Below are 18,471 nucleotides of genomic sequence, written 5' to 3' on the forward strand. Positions count from 1 at the left end.
AACGGAATGTTCCTTATGTATCAGCTAAGTTCATCTGGTCTAATAGTTCCCTTGTTGATTTTCTGTCTGCATGTTGTGTCTGTTGATGTAAGTGGGGTATTAAAATTCCCTACTATGAATGTATTGCTGTTTATTTCTCTCTTTAGATCTGTTAATGTTCACTTTATATGTTTAGGTGTTCCCATGTTTGATGCATAAGTACTTACAAATATTATATCAACTTGTTGAATTTACCTATTTATCATCATGCAATACCTTTGTCTCTTATTATAGTCTTTAATGTCCACTTTGATATATGTGCAGCTACCCCAGCTTTCTTTTGGCTAATATTTACATTATATCTTTTTCCACCTCTTCACTATCAGTTTGTTTGGTCTTACATCTGGAATAAATATCTTGGAGGCAGCATATAGAAAGGTCTTTTTTTTTTTTTCCCAGTGGTATGCTTAGATTGCTTTTTCTTTTATATACCTCTTATAGGGATTTTAGCTTGTGAGTACATGAAGCTTACATATAGCAACATATATATTTAACAGTCTATTTTAATTCAATAACAACTTAAGTTTAATTGCATTCTAAAGCTCTACATGTTTACTCTCCCCCATCCCAGATTGTATGTTTTTGATGTCACATTTTATATCTTTTTAACTTGTTTCTTAATTATTACAGGGTTTTTAAAAATACATTTGTCTTTTAACGTTCCTACTAGCTTTATAGTGATTAATCCACTACCTTTGCTATATATTTACCTTTTCCAGTGAGACTTTCACTTTCATATGTTTTATTGTTACTAAATAATGTCCTTTCTCTTTAGCTTAAAAAAGTCCATTTAATAATTTCTCATAGTGCTGGTTTCCTGGTGATGAACTCCTTTAGCTTTCGCCTATCTGTAAAAGTCGCTCTCTTCCATTTTGAATGATAACTGGGTCAGATGGAATATTCTTGGTTGGAAGATTTCTTTCAGCACTTTGAATATATTGCGACACTCCTGGTCTACAGTTTCTTCAGCTAAAAAATCCTCAGATGGTCTTGTGGGGGTTGCCTGGTACACAACCAATAGCTATGCTCATTTAAGATTCTCTCCTTGTCTTTAACTTTTGACATTTTAATTATAATGTGTCTTGGTGTGGGACTCTTTGGATTTGTTTCCCAGCTTAGGGCAATTTTTAGCCATTATTTCTTCAAATAAATTTTCTGCCTCTTTCTCTCTCTTCTTCTGAGACTCTTACAATACAAATGTTATTGTGGTTGATGTTGTCCACATGGTTCTTAAACTGTCTTAATTTTTTTTTTCATTCTTTCTTTTTGCTGCTTGGACTGGGTGATTTCCACTGCCTTATGTTGCAGGTCACTGATCCATTCTCCAGCTTCATCCAGTCTGCTGGTGAACTTCTCTAGTGTATTTTTCAGTTTACTTATTCAGCACTGTGACTTTTGTTTGGTACTTTCTTATATTTTCTATTTGTTGAAGTTCTCACTGTGTTCATCCATTCTTTTCCTGAGTTTTGTGAACATCTTTATGGCCATTACTCTGAACTATTAGGTAAATTGCTTATCTCCATCTCATTCAGGCTCCCCCCCAACCCCACTGTTTGATTATGTTATTTCATTTGGAACCTATTTCTCTGGTTTCTTTCTTCCTCTCTTCCTCTTTCCTTCCTTCCTTCGTTTTTTTGTTTTTTTGTTTTTGGTGTGCTTGTTTCATTTTGCCCAACTCTTTGTGTAGGTGAAGCCACTACCTCTGCCATTGTTGAAGGAGTAGCCTTGTGTTGGAGATGAACCTTTTTGTTCAACCTAGACCTAGCCCTTGACTGTCTGTGAAACTTTTATGATTCCTAAGCGACTATTTCATTTTTATAGCTCCCAATTGTTGAGGGTGTGCCAAAATCTATCAGTGTGCTACAGGAAAGGATCTTAGTCGAAGATTCAGTCCAGAACTTCAGGAAGTAGCTTTGAGATAAAGCAAATATCTACATTGCCATGGGACCACATATGTAAGTTTTGCTTACTACCACAGCCAGGAAATCTAGAGGCATCCCCTGGATAGCAATTACAAAAATCAGGGATCCAGGTCAGTTGTGCAGTCTCCTTTCTATGAATTCCAGCAAGTCCTAGCAAGGCAGAGGGAGAGCACAAAGATGGCATCCCCTGGCCCACCTTCCCTGAGAGCACCTCCATAGCCCATAGATGTGTGCCAAATCTGAAGCCACCCTTCAGGCCAAAGCTCTAGGCCAAGAAAGTAGGCTTCTTTCCAAGAAAGGCTAGGTTGTGTTTCAGTCTGCTATGTATGCAGAACCCAAGGACTGTGGTCTGCCAAGAACTGCCTCTCTGATTGTTCTTATCACAGAACCCAGGAGCACTGGTCCTCTGCCTTCCTAAGTCAGGTGGCCCAAAAACTGTGTCACCAGACATAAACATTGGGGTACCCAATCTCTCCCTTGGAGAGATACTGGAAGTCTGTAGCACAGCAGTGGGAGAGTATGAAGATACTGCCTGCTGGCTGGAGTGGGACAGAATAAAGGGGCAATGATGGCACTCACCAAAAAAAAAAAAAAAAGAAAAGAAAAAAAAAGGAATAAAAGAAATGGTGCCCATTGACTTTAGCAAGGCAGAGGGAGGGCTGGAAGATGGGTGCACCAGCTTATCACCAGGGAGTATCCCAAAAGGTCCAAGCCCCTGAAACAAGTGCTTTACAATTAGCAAATGAATCTCTTTCACATAAAGTCTGGGCACTTTTCAAAGAGCTGCTTCAGAGCTGGGCCCTGGGGCAGGTATCTGCCTGCAGGCCCTCTCAGATCCCTTTCTTAGTTTGGCAGAGCCCCACAGGTCTCCTTGGTGACAGCCTCACTGGTCTTCAAAGCCAGGGGTGTTGGGTGCATACCTCCCTGTCTCTGTGGTTCCCCTCTTGTCTGCCTCATGTGATAGGGTTTTTTTTTTCCCATAGTAAATCTTTCAGTATTTAGCAGTAGATTTGTTATGTCCATGAGTGGAAGTGAATTCTGGATCTTCCTTGGTCTCCACATTGAACCAGAACCTCAGAAAAGTCTTAAAATCTCTGCAGCTAGGGTTGAGCCTTCATCTCCCTGCCCCTCATGACAAACAGGACAGGGAAGGGGCAGAGCTAAGGTGAGCTTACAGGTGTTTTGTCTGTGTAGGGCCCTGAAACCTAGGTGTTGAAACTCAAAGTCAGTGTCAGCAGGAAATGGTTGTCTATTTGGATGCGTTGGTTTTATAGCATAACATGGAAAACAATGTCAGTCAATATTGTGGCTTAAATAAGAAAAATGTCTCATTCAAAAGCATATTTATATGAATAAAAACATACAGCTCCCTCATTGGAGTGTGTGTGTGATGAACTTTGAGGAAAGGTTTGTACACTTCTTAACATTTTCTTCTAATGTTGATTTGTGGGAAATCATCACTGAGAGAGGATGTTTGTGGTTTGGGGTTGATTTTCTTCCTGGGGTATTGTCTTTATCCGGTATTAGAAGTATCTACAAAGGCAGTTCCAGAGTATGAAGAAACAGTGCCATTATGGTGAAACTAACAGTGACATATACTCTATGATATGATGACTCTAGGCAAAGGGACACTATAAATTTGCACTTAAATATATGTTTTTATTTCTATTTTTTTGCAGAGAATGCATGCAAGTGGGGGAGAGGGGCAAAAGGGGAGAGAGAGACAGAGAGAATGAATCATAAGCAGGCTCCACACTCAGCACCAAGCCCAGTGTGGGGCTCGAGCCCACGACCTTGTGATCACAACCAGACACAAAATCAGGAGTCTGATGCACAACCAATAAATTAGAAGCAAATTGATTCACTTTGTGGGAATGTCCTTAATACTTTAATATAGATCAGCAAAAATTTCCAGTAATACAGTAGAATATTTATAGGTATTAAGTAACCATAGTACTAATTACCACATGAAGAGTCTTCCCTGTAGTATGGTTCCTAGAATAAAGTTTTTAATACTTGTCATCTTTAAATATATCAATAAAGCCTAGAATTACAGTTCAGTTTACCACAGATAATTTTAGCTGAACATCTTTGTAACTTTCAAAGCATCACTGCTCATATTTATTTAAGACAACATTGGCAAAGCTGGGGAGTCTTGGAAGAAAATTCGTTAGGCTCTGGCTACATTCTGAATTTTGGGCTTAAAATTAATGGTTTCCTTAAATGTCAAAGCACTTAAGAAGTAGGAGTCAACCAGGGATGGGTCTCTCATTTCTTTGGCTCCCAGCTGAATGTCAGAGTTACTTTACTTATTCCAGGTGTTCTGGAAAAACAAATGTTTACCATGTTTGAATCTTGTGTTTGTTTTTTTAACTTGGAAACTCACCAGATTGTGGGTGTTTTAAAAATGATGGACATGGGGCGCCTGGGTGGCGCAGTCGGTTAAGCGTCCGACTTCAGCCAGGTCACGATCTCGCGGTCCGTGAGTTCAAGCCCCGCGTCGGGCTCTGGGCTGACGGCTCGGAGCCTGGAGCCTGTTTCCGATTCTGTGTCTCCCTCTCTCTCTGCCCCTCCCCCGTTCATGCTCTGTCTCTCTCTGTCCCAAAAATAAATAAACGTTGAAAAAAAAATAAAAAATAAATAAATAAAATAAAAATGATGGACATCTATGCTCAAGTGCATTTTTACTGAATTAGCATTGGCTTGTTTAATGAACTTTTTGGAGGAAGGTCAGGACCAACTACCCCTTAACTGGCTTCAGCCCATTGTCTCAAGTGGAAAAGGCAACTACCGAGCAAGATGTACAGGATGGTGACCTTTGTCTCTGTGGAGCTGATTTTTATTGTTTGTTAGTTATAACTAAGAACTGCAGAATTAACAACAACAACAAAAAAGACATTCAAAGGCGTTAGTTTGGATCCACACAAGAGAGAACAAAGTGTGCGAGTAGAGACTGCCAGGTCAGTCCACAATAGTGAATGCACAATGCAGCATTTTATTGAAGCATAAGACTGTACTATCTTAATGCAGAGATGCAAAGGAAGATATGGGTTTTGTTTCCAAGGATCTTAGGGAAAGGAGAAAGGAAAACAACAACAACATAGAATCTGACTATAGCTGTAGAATCAAATACTTTTAAAAATACTTTTAAGGGATACTTAAAAACATACTTTTTTTTTTTTAACAGATTAAAGTAGTACAAATTTAGATTTAGAGGTGGGGCAAGGAAAACACTGTAACTTTATTCTTCAACTCTAATCTCCTCTCAGAGTGGGATTCCTTAAACAGATTTGTTTAAATTACTCAAATCTGGGGGTACTTGGGTGGCTCAATCAGGTAAATGGCTGACATCAGCTCAGGTCACGATCTTGTGGGTGGTGAGTTTGAGCCCCACATGGGGCTCTGCACTGGTGTTGGAGAGCCTGCTTGGGAGTCTGTCTGTCTGTCTGTCTCTCTCTCTGCCCATTCCCCACTTGTGCTCTCTCTCAAACTAAATAAATAAGCTTAAAAACATAAAGTACTCACATCCAGAATAAACATTTTGAAATGAGGCATTTTTATGGCTGGTATACTAGGGATTCTGCTGGAGTGATATTCTAAAATAGACCACTGGAGGCATCATTTTGGCTATAGCTGGGTTCCCTATTGCTTCCCAGCCAAGGATTAAAAAGGTAGGACAGAAAAATCCTCCCAAAGTAATAGCTTGCTTAGAATTCTCCAGATTTTTTTTTTTTTTGCTTAGTTAATTATGTGCACATAGTCTTTATTGATGTAACTTTCCCTGTTTATTTTACTAGAGGAAAGAATACAGACACTTGGGTGTTGTGCTATATCTGCAACATGTGCTGTCTCCATTGACGTTTCTAATGGTATTTGGCTCTCCTAGCCTAGCTCAAGCTGGGTAAGAAGATCTTGATATGTAGGGTCTTAATACTAAGTCGAGGGAAAGTGGCAGATGTTAACCTTATTTTTTTTTTATTTTTTATTTTTTTATTTATTTTTGGGACAGAGAGAGACAGAGCATGAACGGGGGAGGGGCAGAGAGAGAGGGAGACACAGAATCGGAAACAGGCTCCAGGCTCTGAGCCATCAGCCCAGAGCCCGACGCGGGGCTCGAACTCACGGACCGCGAGATCGTGACCTGGCTGAAGTCGGATGCTTAACCGACTGCGCCACCCAGGCGCCCCAGATGTTAACCTTATTAAATCAATCAAGCCACAGAATTAAAGTTCAACTTATTGCAGTTTAATTAGTACTGTGGCTAGTTAAAAGCCTGTAAACAATATCATCTTTCACCAAACATTTATACTGACATTTTGTATGTTGTTAAGGAATCCTCAAAAAGCCTGTCCAATAAACTTACAATAACATTATTCATTTGGGGTGGACTTTAATGTTAATTGCTTTAAAAAAGTAGAATGTAATGAATCACTAATAACAAAAGTTAAAGGTGTTGAATTTTAAGGGTACACATAAGGTATTTCATTTTCTCTTTTCTACACAATCGTTATTAGAATTCGTGATTTTATGAAATTGAAATATGCTTCAGAATTTCTTATTCCAGTGAGAACACACTTCTAGTAAAAAAAAAAAAAACTTAAGAGTATATGCATTTTACATTTTTGCTTTCTAACATCCTAAAAATTTTGTAAATATTTTGTATTCCCAGAGTAGGAAAAATGTTTTTTTAAATTATGGTAAAATGTCTCATTAAAAAGAAAAACAAAACCATCATTTTCCTCCTAGTCATCAGGCTCATCATATATTTGGATTCTTACACAGTATAGTAATGGATTTATTTCAAACACAACTTGATGGTGGGACCTCGTTAATTGCCGTATTCGGCAATGTGATTTAAAAAAAAAAAGATGAATTAAGATTTATAGTACATGTGAAACTGATTAGTTTAAAACACTTTTTGGGGGGCTCCTTTTAAAATGTGCTTCTTTGCCAACTAAAGACACTGTTCTATCACCTGAACTATCTTAAACTGTTTTAAAAGACTTTCAACTTAGTCCCGCTAAAACGGATACATAAGAATAATCTATGGGAATGTGTGTGGGAGGTAGGGAAAGCAGTGTTTACCGCTGTGTGTGCTCTTGCCTGCCCCCTCACTACCCTCTTTTTGGGAAAAAGGTTGGGAAGTCTTTGAGAAGGGAAGAGATGAGAGTCCAGGCACAGAGTATGATACTTTGGAAAAGACAAGAGCAAGCAGGAGTTTTAGAATGTTTTATTTTCGAGTGTGTTTTGGTAAGAGACTGATAATTCTTACACTCAGGCAAAAATTTAATTATGTTTGAAAATATTCATCCAATTTGTGTGCCTCTTGTGTGCATTAGAATGATGGGAAGTTCCTTAAAGCAAAAACACAGGTCAGATTTATTGAGGGTTATATACTTTATGATGAGTTTGATTTTTATCATTTATATCTTGGGACCAATTAGTCCAAGGTGCATGTACTTCTCTGTTGTGACCTGGTCGGTCACATTCAACAAAGCTATATTCCCTATTTCTGGTAGACTCTCTGGTGTGTGTAGGTGAAAAATACAAAAAAACAAAAAGCAAGGTCTTGGGTGCAAAAAACTCACAGGCCACTGCAGAGGAACATATTAGACAAATATTGGCCACAATATATGAACCTGCTGTGTTTACTGTGCCCTCATAACAGTCTACACAGTTTAACCTTTTAAGGCATGTTTTTGAAAACGGAAAGTCTAGATTTAAAATGGTGAGACTTCACAGTGAAGTCTAATAACATTACAAAGACCATGAGAATCCTGGGTAGACCAGAATCTGAATTCTATTTGAATCCAAGTTAATCAGTAAAGAGTTGATTGATAAACCCACTCAATCCATCCGTGGTCTGTTCATTGATTTAACCTGCACTCTAGTACCTATAAGTGTAGGTGAGTGTGTTCAATTGCTACAAGAGGTGACATGTAAATACAGAGGAAAAAGATAAGTCATCTTGCATTAATTTCCATCTTATGTCCACAGAAATCCATGATCAGAGTAGTTGTAAGGGAAAATTGCCACAATTTTCAAAATGAGCAATTGATGATCTTTCAAATATTTTCAAAAGCTGAAGGAAAGCTAATGACAGCAGGGCAAGATCATTGCTACCTTCTGTAGGAGTGTGACAGTAGTTGAAAATCATCCCCCTCCAGTAGGTAGGCCAGGCTCATGCATTCTGCACCCGGTATTCAGTAAGGGACACAAGGTTGGTGGACTTGTTTGAGTTTTCCAAGAAGAACATTATAATTAGGAGAGTGGAAGACAGATGGAAGTAATATTTACTAAAAATTTACCAGGCACCCAGATTGAAGCTCAGTGATACATATAATCAAGAGGAACCCAGATTTGAACTCCCAAACCTACCCTCAATCATTTTTTCATTGTGCTCACTTCATAATTGTAACACGCTTCTATCTAACATTTAATATCATGCTCCTATTCACACATTTCCTCTGTTAAAATTATGAATTTAAAAAGCAAGACTATGACCTTTATTTTTCTCTAAAAATGTTCCAAATTACAAAAGCTCCAAGAGTAGAAATGGAAATTGTTAGAATAATTAGCATAACAGAATTATTATGTGGAAGATTCTCAGAGGTATTGTATTCTATGTTTTAGCAAAATCCAGATCAGGATATTTATCAGCTACAATTGGTTATTTCATTTGGCGGATTTTCATATACATTAATAACAGACATTTTACCCATCTATACTTTTATTTTCTTTATGAAAACATCAAATAAGATATCACTAGGTAAGATGTGATTGATTCATATGCAGCGAGAGCCTCACAGAATATTATTTGAATTGTACGTTCAACAGGAAACTTGATCTACAGTTTAAACAGCCATGAAACTTCATTAAATGCCATTTCTAGTCACTAGTCATATGCTCACTTAGATTGACCTTGTTCTATCACACAGCCCCAATTTCAAAACAGCCAAGTGTAAAACACAGTCCCTAATTATAAAACACTTGATAGACACACTTCTCTGGCTCCCAAATATATTATGAGGACATAAGTTCACTTACATAAAATCTTTTGGAAGTGCGCATCGTATGTAGCATTAAATGAACATGAATATGTTGCTAATTCTTGCTAACTCTGAGTTAGGGAACCAAGGCACTGAATCTGCATTTCACCTCAGTGCACTATAGTTTTGCTATCCAGTCAATGACTTTGTGCTTACAAAGCTTTACTCTACGGGAAAATCAAAATTACGGACAATGTACCTTTTCTTTCTGGCTCAAGAAAAAAAGATCACAGGTTAAAGGGAATGATTCCTTACGTCATTCATGCTTTGGGAAAAAGCACAAGTGTACATAACTTCTAAGCAATGGATGAACGCACTGAAAGGTTCTGTTCAGTGGGAACCAGCAGTAGTCCAGGTAGGAACCAGCAAATTGAGCACACTGCCATAAAGATTGGGCAAAAAAGGAGAGGTTCTGCTGGGGAATAATTAGAGATGATTGATGCTACGGACCTGTCTTGTTCTTTTAGTCAGTACTTGGAAATCAGCGTGGGCCCCGGACAACCCCAGCTGCCATGTGCTGGCTGTCACTCTAGGCTTCTCTGCGGGCGCCTCGCTTTAATTATTTGGAATGAGGGTAGCCAAGGAGGTTTTCTTTATAGTCGACGGCACTAGCTGTCGCTCTACAACAATTAGAGACCTAAATATAAGTGATCGTTCTCATCTCAACAATCTCTGTGGAACACAGACTATCCAAGTGAAGTCCCTTTGTTATTAACTTGACACTTTGGATCAGTCCAAATATTTTCATTAGATAGTTACATAATATGTCTTCTTTTTTATACAAAGCAACATCCTTCAGAAGTGAATTATTAAATGTGATAACTATATATCGACACGATAAACTTGTACCATTCTCTAACAGTAGTATTTGTTAGCTTCTTAAAGTTGTTTTTTTTTAATGTTTATTTATTTTTGAGAGAAAGACAGAGTGTGAGTAGGGGAGGAGCAGAGAGAGAGGGAGACACAGAAACTAAAGCAAGTTCCAGGCTCTGAGCTGTCAGCACAGAACCCGACGCAGGGCTTGAACTCAGGAATGGCGAGATCATAGCCTGAGATGAAGTCGGACGCTTAACCGACTGAGCTCTGCTCCCCCCAGGTGCCTCATTATTTGTTTGCTTCTTAAAATTTATCACTCATGGCCAGGGGCTGCAAGGGTATGAAATGGAATTTTGCATTAATGATGATAGGATAGTTATTCTGATATAGTAAATATTGAGCCAACAATCTGACAAATTAATCTCCTAAAATGCATAAATTGTTGAATTTATCAATGGAGAATAAACCAGTCAGTTTGTTTGTGAATGACAGGCTGTACTCAGGAACCCAACCCAAAAGTGTTCCTTTGATTTGAAGTAGTTCACCTTGAAAAAAATCTTAAAAATCTTGGTTTCAAAGATAAAAACTGGAGACCTGGAGATGTATAAATAATATAAGGGCAGATAACCTGTGCCCAGTTTCTTTTATAAGATATTACAAATTATTTACTTTGTATTGTAGTTATTTTAACCATGAAATATTTTGAGTATGATTTTTGAAAAGTTCTACCACCAATATTTAAATAGAGAAAAATTATAATTTTACATATAGAAAATAATAGAAAACAAGCTCCAGAAGATTAATGATGGCCATTTCAGGATGATATATAATTTTAATATTTTTGAAAATCTGTATTTTTCTATGTAATTATGTTAGTAATTGAGGAAAAGAGCTGTTTTAAAGTGTAAAAAAATAACGACAATATTTATCATATAGAGATGGCTCAGAGTGGGGGAAAAGTAGTATTTAAGACCCAATATTTAATAGATTTACTAAAACTTCAATTAGTGCCCAAGTGTGTGGGAGTGGGGTGTGGAGGAGAGGGTTGTGTGTACATTGGTATGCAATGAAAAAAAAAAAACACGTAAGTCACATACTGCCAACCAATATATAATTTTAAATTCGTCTTTGGTCCCATTTCAGGAATTTTCATAATAAATCTATGTTATGATAAAATTATCATATTAACATACATTTAAAAACAAGAACACTATATATTTTAATTAAACAATAAGCTTGAGTCTTGCTAAATAACTAAGTCCCCAAACTACCATTTTAATTGGATGCTATGAAATGTCCTATTTCAACCGTAATTCTTCTTCCATATCCTGTAATATTGATAATTGTTTTCAAGTAATTTTATGACATAAACATTTTGAAATTCTAAATATTTCTGCTCCCCAAACTGGAAAGATTGTTTGATTTCTTGAAACACTGAATCGCTATCAAATGCGTACTTGAGGCACCTGGTTAGAAGGAGTTTCTGGTGGCTCAGTCTGTTGTGTCTGATTCTTGGTTTCAGCTCAGGGCACGATCTCAGGGTTCCTGAGTTTGAACCCCACATGGGGCTCTGTGCTGACAGTGCGGAGTTTGGGATTCTCTCTCTCCCCCTCTCTCTGCCCCTCCCCTGCTGGATCCTCTCTCTCTGCCACTTCCCTGCTTGCGCAAGCCCTGTGTCTCTCTCAAATAAGCTTTTAAAAAAGGGGTTTATGTGTAAAATGTAAATGAGTTTAATTGGCCTTTTCTCCAAGCAACGAGTTTCCATGGATATGTATACCTACTCAATTAAGAAGTATTTGACAACTCATGAAGAAAAAGAATTTAACGAAGAAAGAAGAAAAACGAAACAAAATATGGCCTTGGACTACAAACCCCAGCAGAATTCAACTAGAATTTGAGATTTTTTTTTTCTAAACGCTAATTTTTTTTTTTTTTACAATGTAGCTAAATCTTGCATTTGGCCGTATGGATATACACAGTGCTCTGTTTCCAATCTCTTCTCTTTTCCTCGTCAACAAGGAAAGGGGTACATTTAACACAATTCCTTAAGCACATCATTTTTTCAGAAAGTGACACAGCCAATGCAAAAACCAGCAGCTGATGATGTCAGTATGTCACCAAATATCTTCAAAGTCATTATTTGCTTACCTGGCATCACAGGGTGTTCTAAGCAATGCATTCAAGTTGTTTAATGAGACACATAAAATCCTGAGTGAAATCATCCTTAATGTAGAGCAGTAAAGGAATTGTATTATGTTAGCCTTACCGTAGCCTCCCAAAATGATGACTTCACAGGGTACCAAAATAAAACCTTAATCATTGAGACCTAGCCTGAGTAAAATACCAGCAAAATGGCTGGAATATGTTGACTGCATAGTGTCATAGCCAGTGGTATTTCTAATTAAAAGATCGAGAATGTGTCTAATACTATCTTCACTTGGTTTTATTAGCCTATCAAACCAATTTGTGGGAAATTACTATAGCTGAATGGCTGCCCTTATTGTCATGTATTCCCAAAAGGTTTCTCTCATCTCACTTAGCATTTAAGTAACAAATATACGATATCCAATATGCATTGGCATTTAGAACATGCATTTTATTAGGACCAAATTAAAAAGGGATTTGTGGGGTGCCTAGGTGGCTCAGTGGGTTCAGTGTCAGACTCTTGATCTCAGCTCAGATTGTGATCTCACTGTTCATGTGATCAAGCCCCGAGTTGAGCTCGGTGCTGACAGTGTGGAGCCTGCTTGGGATTCAGTCATGTTTTCTCTCTCTCTCTCTCTCTCAAAATAGATAAAATTTTAAAAAGGGGTTTTACAAGTTATATACAGTGGAAAAAGTAACATTGAAGCTAATCAATACATAGGATGGGGGGGTGCCTGGGTGGCTCAGTCTGCTGGGCGTCTGACTTCAGCTCAGTTCATGATCTCATGGTTCATGGGTTCAAGCCCCACGTCGGGGTTCTGTGCTGACAGCTCAGAGCCTGGTGCCTGCTTTGGATCCTGCGTCGTCGTCTCTCTCTGCCTCTCCCCGGCTTATCCTCTTTCTCATAAATAAATAAACAATGAAAAATAATAATAAATAAATAGGATGTTCAGACCCATATTGCATTTGGAGTAGCAAATACCCTCCTCCCCAGTAGACTGACTTGAACATGGTTTTAAGTCTACTGACTCTGGTGTTCCTCAGAGTTAAAAGTTATGGTCTGTAATAGTACATTGCAGGGCAGGGCATTTGTATAAAACACAGAAGTTTTGATGAGCCTTTGTTAAGGCTACACTAGGAATTGAGCATTCCAGTATATTTCTAATGTACTGTTTGACCTGGAGTTTTCAAATGACAGCAATTCTATAGCAGTTTTTCTTCAAAAGCACGTGCATTGTGTCCAAGGAGGTGAGGGTCCCTCTCTTGACTGCCATTTCCCTTCTGCCCCCACACAGCCACCCCTCAAACATGCCTGTTTCTTCTGAGTCTCGAGTAAGAATGCATATTAAGTAATTGATGTTAAATGTGTAAACACAAAATTAAGAACTGTTTACTTTGTTTTGGGTAAACTTTTGTACTAAAAGCATTTTGAATTTGCTCATGCCTCCATGTAATAGCGCTAACCAAGGAGCCTAATCATCGCAGGTGTCCTGTTCACCCCAAATCCAACAGGAAGGTCTAGAGTTCCTGATGTAAGAATCCATAATCCCTCATTATAAAATGTCTAATTTGAAAGTCAGAAAACATGAAGTAACTTATACAAACTACCAATTAAAAAAAAAGTATTTAAAAATGGTAATCAATTGGTATGCCTGGGTGGCTCAATTCATTAAGCACCTGACTCTTGACGTGGGCTCAGGTCATGATCTCACCGTGGTGAGATTGAGCCCTGTGTCAGGCGGAGTGTGGAGCCTGCTTGGGACTCTCTCTCTCTCCCTCTCTCTCTCTGCCCCCCATCCTCCCTCCCTTTCTCAAATAAATAAATAAATAATAAATAAGATAGTACATTTAAAAATTAATCTTCACTACCTGACCACGTGTAAACGGCTAAAAGCTAACTACTTGCTTTAGAACATTGTGTTTCTAGGTGGAAGATGAATATAATCAGAAATGTAACTTCTTTATCACACAGGTCAATTGAAATGATCACTAGATTCATGAGAAATTAATTATGTTTAAAAATACTATAACCACAGTAATGTTCACAAGTTTTTACAAAGACAACAAACCCACACGGTGTAAAGGCACTTTTTTTTCCTCCAGAAATGATGTATTATGAATGACCTTGGTAGTCTAAGTGCCGAATCTTTTCCATTATTTTCACAATCTACATCCTTGATGTATTTCCTATGCAGGTCTTCCTTGATTTACAATGGGGTTACGTCCTGGTAAATCCACGGTAAGCTGAAAATACGGTGAGTCAACATGCATCGAATACACTAACCTATAGAATAGCATAGTTTAGCGTAGGCTCCCTTGAATGTACTCAGAACTCTTGTATTAGCCGACAGTGGGTAAAATCATCTAACACCAAGCACCTTTTATGAAGCGTTGACTGTCTATGAAATTTATTAAATACTGTTCTGAGAGTGACAAACAGAAGGATTTGTGTGGCTATAGGATGGTTGTCAGAGCATTGGTTCCTCATCCTGGTGACCGCACACATGACTGGGAGATGCTACTTGTCACCACCCAGCATCACCAGAGACCTCAAACCACAAATCACCAGCTCAGGAAAAGATCTGAATTCAACATTCTGAGTGTATTTTCTCCTGAATGTGTATCACTTTTATACCATCATAACGTTGAAAAAGCTTAGGTGAACCATCCTAAGTCTGTATCTCAAACTTTTATTGACAATAGCAAAAGGCACTAAATTCAGAGAACATTGAGAGAAAAGGCAAGTCAAAAGACAACTCTTCAAAGAATTCAAAATTAGTATTACAGTAGGCAAACTAATGCTCTGGTAATTCCACAGTATTAACTAGACTGGATGTATTATCTTACTCAGGGAGATGATGAGAGCTTGTCTTCCTCATCAACATTTGCTGCTAATTTCCTTTCCTTTGGGTTCTAAGGGATGGAAAATCAAGAAATGGTTTGAAATGGCGAATATGAAGGTCGATGAGAAGCCCCTTTAATCTTCAACAAACAACACATGAAGTTGTTTAAAAGGTAAATATTGATTTTTGTCAATAATTATTCCAGAAATCATGCGGTTAGACCCAAGACTGTCCTGACGAATCACACAAATTGTAGCTACTACTAATGCTGTAATGATCATTTTTACTAAAAGCTCAGATTTATTGAAAGACTATTATGTTCCAGTCACTATTCCAAGCCTTTCATATCATTTATGCTCATAAAATCCTATGACATAGGTATTATCTTTGCCATTATTTCAATACTAATGCAAACAATAATTACAGTCCGTAGAGAACTTTATAATTTGCACTTGCTAAGTGCTCACATACACATTATCTCAATGGGTCCTAATGCAGCTCTTTGAAATAGGTTTACTACGGGGAATAAATCGGAAATTTAGCAACTTTTCTAAATCTATCTTGCTTGCAAGGTGTGGCAATGGTAAAAGCATCTGGATTTTATATAGTGTCCATGTTAAAGAGTGCAGTGAAACTCTTTATTGGTGTGGATGTTAAAAAAGATGATCTTTTCCTTAGTGAATAAACTCCACTTTTCGTCTAAAATCATTTTACCTTGTATGTGTTGGCCTACCTCTGGGCTTCGTCTCTAGTTGCATGGAGCTACTTGTCTCTCCTTCCACCAATTGTATACCACGTTGATTACTTTAGCTCCATAAGTTTAAAAAAAAATGTCTAAAATTTCCAACTCTGTTCTTTTTAAAACTCATTTTGGCTCTTCTGGACCCTCTGTGATTTCATAGAAATTGTAGAGTCACTACATCAATTTCTATACATACCAGAGAAACAAAAACAGCCATCAGGCTCTTGATTGGAATTGTGTTGATTCTATACACCAACTACAGATGGGTATGTGTACATTTTAAAAATATCATCTTCTGGTCTCTACCTCTCCTTAAGCCTTTTATGATTTCTCTTGGTTATGATTTATAGTTTGAGCACACAGTCTTGCACATGCTTTTTTAAAAATATGTATTCCTTATAAGTAATTCTATTATAAATTCCTTATATATAATACTATTATAAATAGTATAATTTTAAAATTTCATTTTCTAATTCATGGCTGCTATTGACTTAAATTTTGGCCTTGCCCCAGCAACTTGTTAACACACTTGTCCTTGTAGGTTTGTATAGATTATTTTATTTTATTATCATTTTTTAATTTTTTAAAGTTTATTCATTTTTGAGAGAGGGAGACAGAGTACGAGTGGGGTAGGGGCAGAGAGAAACACAAAATCCAAAGCAGGCCCCAGGCTCTAAGCTGTCAGCACAGAGCCTGATGCGGGGCTTGAATGCATGAACCATGAGATTATGACCTGAGCCGAATTCTGACACTTAACCGATGGAGCCACCCCGGGTGCCCCTGTATTATTTTAAATTCTACAGTGGTGATGACATCATGTAAATCAAGACAGTTTCACTAATTTTGTTTTACTTCTAGCACTAGCTAGGAACTCCCCTACAATGTGAATAGAATTGTAAAATTAGACATTGTTGCCTTGTTACTAATCTTATGAGAAATGTTTTCAAGCTTTCATCATTAAGAAATTAGCTATAAATTTCCTGTAGGTACCCTTTACTGGGTTGAAGAACTTTCATCAGCACCCAGAGAAATGAGAATTTGTTTCCTAAATGAGTGTTGAATATTCGTCAAAAGTCTTATGTCCCTTTATTCATACGATCAGGTGGTTTTTAACACTCAATACTGTAAATTGCATCAGTTTTCAAATTTTGAACTTTTGATTTCCTGGGATGGACCCCACTTGGTCAGAATACATCATGAATTTTTTAAATTGCTGGGTTAGATCTGCCACAATTTTATACAGTGATTTGTTTCCATTTTCATTTCAAAATATTTTCTTACTATCTTTGTGGTACCTATTTTGACCTGTGGGTTATTTGGAAGCACGTTGTTTAATTTCCAAATATTTGGAGATTTTCCAGATAGCGTTGCTTCAATCTTTAGTCTAATGCTGATGTGATTACAGAATATATTTTTTATATAATTTTAAACACTTTAAATTTATTTAGCTATCTTTTAATGACCCAGATTATAGACTATCTTGGTGAATGTTCCATGAGTATTCTCTCATGGAGGGGTGTTTTAAAAAAGCAAATATGTCAATTTAGTTAATAGGTTAAGTTTCCATATACTTATTAATTTATATCTACGTGTTCTGTTAATAAGGGAATTAATCTCCAACTGTAACTGTAGATTTATTTCACTTCTTTCAGTTTTTGCTTCATTTATCCTGAAGTTCTGTTATTTAATATACATAATATTTAATATTACTTTATATCCTTTTGATAAATTGGCTGCTTTGTTACTATGTATTGTGTATTACATATTGTCCACCATTACTTCTGCAATACCTCCTTGTTCTAAAATCGTTTTTGTCTGATATTAATATCAGTTCAGCTTTCTTTGATTAGTGCTCACTTTACCTATCTTACCTTTCTATTTTTAACTGCTTTTAATATCAATGCCTTTTATCTTAGTGTATATTTCCTAATATACTTCATGTACTTGGGCTTGCTTATAACTGATAGATTTCCCATTTATTTGGGAATTTTAGAGCACTTAATCATATGTGTATTAATGTATCTAGGCTTCAACAGACCAACTTTTGCTTTCAGCTTTTTTCTCTTTTTGTTCATTCTTTTGCTTTTTGCTGTCTGCTGATGGATTAATGAATTTTTAAAAATCTGTTACGTTTTCTTTATGATCTTACTAGCTAAATCTCGCTTTTTAATTGTTATTACATCTTAGTGGTTGCTGGAAGGTTATCAGATGTATTGTTTTATGTTACACAGTCTACCTTCAAACACAGCGTATGCAGAACGTAAGAACAGTACCACCGTATGCTTTAATGTCCCTACTCCTATCCTATGTGTTATTCTTGTCATATATTTTATTGTACATACATTGTAAACACTAAGATAGATTAGTTTTATTTGTGCTTTAAAAATTATTATGTACTGAATTATCTCAAAGATGTTAAAATGAGAAATATATTTCTAAGTCATATGTTCACCCTTTCAAGAGCTCTCCTTTCCTTCCTGTAAGTCAAAAGTGCATTTGTTGTTATTCTTCTTCTGCCTATATACATTTTCAAAATATTTCTGACACTGTCTATCTACTTTCTTGAAAGACATTTTCGTTGGGTATAAAAGTCTAAATGACAGATAATTTTTTTGTTCTGAACTTTGAAGATATCGTTCTATTGTCTTCAGAACCAGACAGTTTATCTTCTGAGAATGAACCTACCATCATATTATATTTGTTCCTTTGTACATTATATTCCTTTGTACATTATATTTGTAATTCTAGATGCTAAAAGATTTTCATTTTATACCCGGTTTGCAAGAATGTGACTATAGAGTCTTGTATGATTTTCTTTATGTTTTTTCATGTTGGTGTTGGTTATGCTTCTAGGATCTGAAGGTTTATACTTTTCATCAAAGCTAGTAATTTTTCAGCCAACATTCTACAAGTAT

At 36.9% G+C, this 18,471-nt stretch overlaps 1 protein-coding gene across 5 annotated transcripts in view; it reads right to left on the minus strand.

Annotated features, from left to right (window-relative positions):
- CSMD1 (CUB and Sushi multiple domains 1) overlaps positions 1-18,471 on the minus strand; it is a 2,022,178-nt gene that overhangs the window by 913,260 nt on the left and 1,090,447 nt on the right. The gene's annotated exons all lie outside the window — the stretch shown is intronic.

Source organism: Leopardus geoffroyi, chromosome B1 (assembly GCF_018350155.1).
Source record: "Leopardus geoffroyi isolate Oge1 chromosome B1, O.geoffroyi_Oge1_pat1.0, whole genome shotgun sequence".
Taxonomy (NCBI): Eukaryota; Metazoa; Chordata; class Mammalia; order Carnivora; family Felidae; genus Leopardus; species Leopardus geoffroyi.